Here is a 7767-nt window from a genome sequence, read left to right as displayed (position 1 = left end):
CACTTCAGTTTTAAATAAACAAGGACGTTTGCATGTGTATAACCCGGTAACATACGTCATTGGGTTTAAAGTAGTTCTCTCTCAAGTAAACGTTACGAGTAGCCACTATAAAATTGAACTAGTGGAAGAGAATGACTTTTATTTTAAATGACATTAAAATATTTACTACAATTGTTCTCCGGGCACGGCCTCAGCTTGTCTGGCCAAAACAGCCGTCCGACGTCAGAGTAATCTCGGACTACAATTTTAACACTTTTTTTGTAGATGTTGTCAATCATGGCTAGGTACAATATGTTATTGCGCCGGGGAAACCCCACTGACTCACGCTTGTAATATATTGAAAATAACAGTAATCACACAACATAATTTACTCATATCTTTTTTTAATTTGAAATTATAGTCACAGTATATTAAAAGTAGTTATAGTCTATGTTAATAATATTTCCAGGTGCAGAAAATAAAAGAGGGAGTGTCACTGGACATTACTACAACTATTTATCATTTAATGAAACTTCCATACGAGAAGCTACATTTTCTAATAACTCTCATAGTTTCTGGTGTATGAAAACATCTTCAGAAGACAAAGCCAAATATTCCTTTTTTGGATTTTGTATTGACGATGATCATTCCGTCTGTTCAGTCTCTCTATTTTCTTTAGTTTGTGCAGTTAAACTACAACAGACTAGAGGGTGAAAAAAATACTCATTCAAGGGCACCAACTCTTATGAAAGTTGACAGCCTACTCACTATATCATCAAATGTTGACTTGTTTGTTGATATCTTGCTTTACTGGTTTTGTAATTTTAAGTTTCTATCTAGGTCTATTACATATATAACGCAATAACAAAGTAATAATCATCATCTTCAAAAACAAGTCGTTGGAAAATTTCTACTCTATAGTCTTATCTTATCTAGCTGATCGTTTTTTGTTTATTTAAGTTTCTATCTATCTATTTCGAGTTTTAAATAAACGCAAAAAGAAAAGTTAAAAATTGTAATCAAAGGGCAATTATTCTAACTAGGAGTCGACTGACGATTTCGACAATGCATACTTATTTGCATCCATCTTATTTTGTTGATCAATTTGCTACTGTGTTGGGCAGGTGAGATAAAAAAAAAAAAAAAAAAAAAAGCGAGAGATTCGCCGGGGACACAATTTCGCCATAGAAATGTTTTGCATTTGAAGTTATCTTCATAAAGAAATATCAGTATACTTAAAAAAACATATAGACCTGAACATGAACTGTAGAAAACATGGAAAGATATGGCGAAAATGAGCACCTACATGATGGAGTTAATCAAATATCACCTAGGTTAATGAGTGCGAGCTGGTGTATCATTTCTTCATATAAAATTATATATATGCCTGTGTTTTTGTTGATATTTTTTCTATGTATCGAACTGATCAGCTAGGTTGTTCCTATGATGTGCTTTTGCACCACTGTCCCAAGTTAGGAAAGGGTTGAGCGCTCATAAATATGTTTAACACTGCAATATGTCCCAAGTCAGGAGTCTGTAGTTAGTTGTTCAGTGTCGTATGCTCGAATTCGTGTCTGTAATAATTGTTTTTCGTAAATTATGTCGTTAGTTTTCTCAATTGAATTGTTTTATATTTTTCATGTCGGTTCCTTTTATAGCCGACTATATATATACAGCATGGGGTTTTTCTAATACTGTCGAAGGTTGTTCCGTTGCTTATAATTGCTTACACAAACTTCAATTGAACTTTAAAGTGCTATACATACATCGTGATCTATAATGAAAAGGTTATTTTATAAGTCTTATGTAAAAGGGTTGGGGTTTGGAAAAAAACTAAGCTATAATATATGCATAAATTTTCTTCACAGTTTAATTTACTATTTGGAGATCTTGTCATTATTCTTTAAATTATAACTGATATCTTAAAACTTTTAAAAAGATAAGATTTATTTTAAATTCTTATAAGTCATAAAATAGTTAGATGATAGACAATTAGTATGGAACTGTTTTAATTTTAAAAAGTTTACTTATACTGTAATTGTGATCAGGTTTTTTTTATCCTTTTTGTGCGCAGCTACTTTTACTCACATACCTGTATACAATACATGTAACTTACAGAACAAATCTAACGTAAAGGTATTTAACAAGACACCAAGTGTGCGATACAAGAAATCTGCAGTTAAAGACCACTCTGAATATGAACAACATAAAATAGCATTCACGCTAGAACTTACAAGCATAACCTCAGTTTTCCAGAAGGACTTTGAAGAAAAAAAGCAGTTGCAGACGATAACCTCAAATCAGCGTTTTTTTGCCTTGTATTGGCTGATGAAGGAAGAAACACCGAACTCTAAATTCAGTAGCCTAATGCTTTTGGCAGAGACAATGGGACATCATTCTATAAAACACGAGAACACACCCGTGATATCGCGGGTCCGTGACTGAATCACAAGTATATAACTATGCGCAAGCCTTATTTTAGTATTAGTTTTGTCATCTGATAAAGTCATGCCGATTATATACACAACAAATCTTTAAAAGCTTGTTTTAAGCTACAGCGATGCTTATCATCATCTAACCCTAGTATTGCCACTTTTTTACATCTTTATGATCATACTATTATATGGCAGTGAAATATGGGGAATGTTTAGAACAGATTCAGCTGCTTGTAAAAAAGATAATGATTATATACTAGAAAAAGTCTTTGGTCAGGATTCTTCTGAAAAATCTCACACCAAATTTATGAAATACATTCTTGGTGTAAACAGAAAGTCAAGTAATATAGCTGTAATGTCAGAGCTTGGTAGATTTCCTATGTATTTTACTATAATTTTATCAATGTTAAAATATTGTCATAGACTGGAACATTTAACAGAAGGACTATTATATGATGCGTTTATATGTTGTAAACAGTTACATAGCTCTAATGTAAATACATGGTATTCTAGTATAGATTATATTCAGAGAGAAATTGAATTACCAAATTTTGACCAATCAATTGGTTCTTTATGTCAGTATGTTAAAAATAAACTATGTAAAAGTTATGTCACTTTTTGGAATAAACTGAAGAATCAAACAATTAACTCTGAAAAAGGGAAGCTTGGTACTTATTTTTCCATAAAAAATTGTTTTTAAAAAGAAAAATATTTAGAATTGCAGGACTTCAAAAAAAGGCAGTCAATTTGTAAATTAAGAATAAGTGCTCACTCTTTAAAAATTGAGACAGACAGATATTCAAAAAAGCATATAGAAAGATCTGAGCGTCTTTGTACTAAGTGCTCACTTGGTAAAGTTGAAGATGAGCTTCATTTTTTATTAGAATGCCCTTTTTATGATATTCAAAGGGACGATTTTTTTCAAGACATTTCTAACAATTGTTATAATTTTATAAACTTAAATAAATCTTCTAAATTTTTATGGCTCTTGACCCAAGAAAATGTTACTCTTATGGAAAAACTGGGTTGTTATATTTGTGACTGTTTTGAATTAAGGAGATCAGGCATGAACACTGACATTTAGTCAAGTAAATAATTTGAAAATAAATACATATGCATGTATCATGTAATTTTATTATTCTTTTATTCACAATATATATGTGGGTTTTAGCTTGATTCTGACCAATGCTTATATTCCAATTATATATGTATATGCCTCTATTATTGCTGTTGTTACTAATTATGTAAATCAATTGTATCTGATTTTATGCCCTTTATGGGCCCTGTAATTTGAGAAATAAAAATATTCTATTCTGTTCTATTCTATTCTATACACAAGTTTCTCTGCTTTCAAATCTTTCTGTTTGAACCCGTCGAACTGGAACTTATCAATTATTGGTAATATTAATTATTTGGAAAACAAAAGGTCCTGGAATGGAGTATTTTTTAATCAACAGCATTGTCGTATATAAGTTATAAATAAAGTTGAATTCTTTGATTTGCTGTTTTACGTCATGCCCGCTAACTAATTGAAAACTGTACCTATGCGCCTTATTTTCAGTATAGATTTTTAGTATTCGTATTGTTACTTATAAAGTCTTGCTGATTAAAACACTACAATAGGTAACAATTTGACAATTGAGTAGTGTCAACGTTACCCTGTGATTATGACCCGTGTATATAGCATATTAATCCTGAATACACCGTTTGGTGGTGCGCCTGTCAGATGCGGAACGTACAGATAAGGTAATAGGTAACAGGTAAATATAGTCTATTGGTATCGGTATCGGACTCGACCCGGAACTTCTTAATTATTGACAATATTAATTACGTGGAAAACAAAAGGTCCTGGAGTGGTGTAATTTTTAATCTATACCTTTGTACTATATTAGTTATATATAAAGTTGAATTCTTTGATTTGTCGTTTTTACGTGATGACGGCTGACAAATTGGACCTCGTAATTTTAGTATTATAGATTTCAGATATACCGGAGTGCTAGAACCTTCCGTGAAATGATGATGACAATAGGACACCACATTGGTGATGAAGTAGCAGAAAAAGTAAGAAATTCTGGGGTTTATGGTCTCCATAGGTTACTGACCTATCTGTGAAACAACGGATGGTCTGTTTTGCGCAGTATATAGATGACAGTGGATTAGGTCACGTCGATTTTCTGAATATTGCCAAGATCTAAGAAACTGTAGCAGTTTTGTTTCGGATATGGCATGGTTAGAAAAAAGAATGGGGTTGCTTCAAAACTGAAAAATATAGATCCCACATCGTTAATTGTTCACTGCATATGCCATCGTTTAGCATTGGCTTGTACAGATAGAGAGAATATCCACACAACTTTTGAAGTATTTTGATGACTCACCAAAGCGAACTGCTGCACTACTCAAAACACAGCTTCAATTGCACCAGATTGCACTACACACAGGTGACATAACAAAACAGAAACGAGTTTACATCTCAAGAAAAATGAAGAAAGCATGTAAGACACGCTGGTCATCATTTGACAATTCTGTCAAATCAGCATATTGGGATTTACCAGCTGTGCTTCAAACCCTCCGAGTATTAAAATGAACTACGATCCTACATCTGATGGTCTGTTAAAACGAATGAGACAGTTCAAATTTATTGGGGCCCTGGCAGTATTGAGTTATATACTACCAATTCTGCCATCCCTCAGCAAAGCCTTTCAGAAAGGCACCATAAATTTTTCATCAGTCCAGCCTGCTATTGATCACACTATGGATATCCTTGATGATCTCTTACCAACTGATTCTGATGACCATTTAACATCAAATGTCAGTACACAGCAGAAAAACGAATTGTCAGAACAAGTTCGTCTTGAAGCCTTGGAGTTGCAACCAAGTGATTTTGAATGGAAGCAGATGAAATTTATTGACTAAGTATGTACACGCTTTAAAAGAAAACATAAATTCACGCTTTTCAAGTAGTATACCTACTAGTATTTTTCAGTGCTTCGGCATCTTTGATCCATTAAGTATGCCTTTGAGGGGAACACTAGAATTCAAAACCTATGGTAATGAAAGTGTCAAAAAGATGGCTGATCAGTTCTAACAGGCAGACGAAACTAGACTAAACAGAGAAGAAAAACGTCTAGCAGAATGGGGAAGTTTCAAGTATCTTCTCAGCAAATGGAAAGTTGACATACCTAAAAATACTGATCCAAAACATACTTTGACAAGTATCAGTCCATTAGAATGGAGCTTGCAAAGAATCATGGTTAGCAACCAGCATTTGATGATTAATTATCATAAACTTGTTCACATTTCCAAAATTGGGATAAGCTTGCCAGTGAGCAATGCATGGCCTGAAAGAGGTTACAGTGCCATCAAAAGAATTAAAACAAGACTAAGAAATTCACTCAAGAACGATATGCTTGCTACTTTACTTCAGGTCTCTGTTAATGGACCCGAAGTAAAGAAAGCTGATAAGATGGTTCATGATGCTGCTGGAAATTGGGTAACCATGAAGAAAAGGAAAAAAAAACTATCAAATAAAGTATCAAAAGAAGCTGAAAAAAAAAGCAATTCAGGAAGTTAAAACTGAAGGTGCTGGGGTCCAGACTGATCTTGCAATTTGTATCAATGATTATGAGTTGGATGAAAAACAACAAAGGTTATGCAATTGATGAAGCATGCATCAGCATTATGGGGTTAAACATCGAAGACATTGAGGATGGTTTTGAGTATGATGATGACAATTAGGATGAGTTTGATGATGAGGATCTTTTTGAATAAAGAAAAGTTAACAACAAATTCGGCTGTTGTCTGCTCTTTGGTCGGGTGGTTGTCGCTTTGACATATTCACCATTTCCTTTCTCAATTTTATTACAAGTTTATTGATTGATCATGATGCAAAAATAATAAATATTGTAAACTAGAGACTCCAAAGAGCCTGTGTCGCTCACCTTGGTCTATGTGAATATAAAACAAAGGACACAGATGGATTTATGACAAAATTGTGATTTGGTGATGGGGACGTGTTTGTAGATCTTACTTTTCTAAACATTCTTGGTGCTTACAATTATCTCTATCTATAATGAACTTGGCACAATAGATTCAGTGGAAAATGTTAGTGAAAATTTTATGAAAATTATTAAAAACTGACTAAAAAGGACAATAACTTCATAGGAGATCAATTGACCATTTTGGTCATGTTGATTTATTTGTAGAACTTACTTTGCTGAACATTTTTCCTGTTTACAGTTTATCTCTATCTATAATAATATTCAAGATAATAACCAAAAACAGCAAAATTTCCTTAAAAAATACCAATTCAAGGGCAGCAACCTAACAACAGATTGTCCGATTCATCTGAAAATAACAGGGCAGCTAGATCTTGGCTTGATAAACAATTTTTTCCATGTGAGATTTGCTCTAAATGCTTTAGTTTTTGACTTATAAGCCAAAAACTGCATTTTACCACTATGGTCTATTTTTAGCCGTGGCGGCCATTTTGGTTGGTATACCCGGTCATAGGATTTAATTTTTAAACTAAATATCCCAATGATGATTATGGCCAAGTTTGGTTTAATTTATCCCAGTAGTTTCAGAGGAGAAGATTTTTCTAAAAGATTACTAAGATTTACGAAATATTGTTAAAAATTGACTATAAAGGACAATAACTCCTTAGGGAGTCAATTAACCATTTTGGTAATGTTTACTTATTTGTAGATCTTACTTTACTGAACATTTTTGCTGTTTACAGTTTACCTCTATCTATAATAATATTCATGATAATAACCCAAAACAGCAAAATTTTGCTTAAAATTACTAATTCAGGGGCAGCAACCTCACAACAGGTTGTCTGATTCATCTGAAAATTTCAGGGCAGATAGATCTTCACCTGATAAACACTTCAACCCATGTCAGATTTGCCCTAAATGCTTTGGTTTTTGGGTTATAAGCCAAAAACTGCATTTTACCCCTATGTTCTATTTTTAGCCGTGGCGGCCATCTTGGTTGGAATGCCGGGTCACCGGACACAATTTTTAAACTAGATACCCCAATGATGATTGTGGCTAAGTTTGGTTAAATTTGGCCAAGTAGTTTCAGAGGAGAAGATTTTTGTAAAAGTTTACGGACGACGGACGCCAAGTGATGAGAAAAGCTCACTTGGACATTTGGGCTAGGTGAGCTAAATAGAAGTCTTCTATTTAGCTCACCTAGCCCAAATGCTAAGGTTCTTAACGTGCAGATAGCATGCCACTCTTTCTACACAAGGCATCGGATTTAACGTACGTCCCCATTCTGATCCGACGGGGCTGCATACTTTGAACATCCCGCATTAACCATATAGCTATTGCATATTCACCCGTATGAT

At 33.6% G+C, this 7767-nt stretch overlaps 1 protein-coding gene across 1 annotated transcript in view; it reads left to right on the top strand.

Annotated features, from left to right (window-relative positions):
- The window catches only part of LOC134686613 (GDP-fucose protein O-fucosyltransferase 1-like), a 340651-nt gene that overhangs the window by 32818 nt on the left and 300066 nt on the right, over positions 1-7767 (top strand). The gene's annotated exons all lie outside the window — the stretch shown is intronic.

This window comes from Mytilus trossulus, chromosome 1 (assembly GCF_036588685.1).
Source record: "Mytilus trossulus isolate FHL-02 chromosome 1, PNRI_Mtr1.1.1.hap1, whole genome shotgun sequence".
In the NCBI taxonomy this organism is placed as follows: Eukaryota; Metazoa; Mollusca; class Bivalvia; order Mytilida; family Mytilidae; genus Mytilus; species Mytilus trossulus.
The sequence above is the reverse complement of the archived record's forward strand: the minus strand, read 5'-3'. Positions and strand labels throughout refer to the sequence as shown.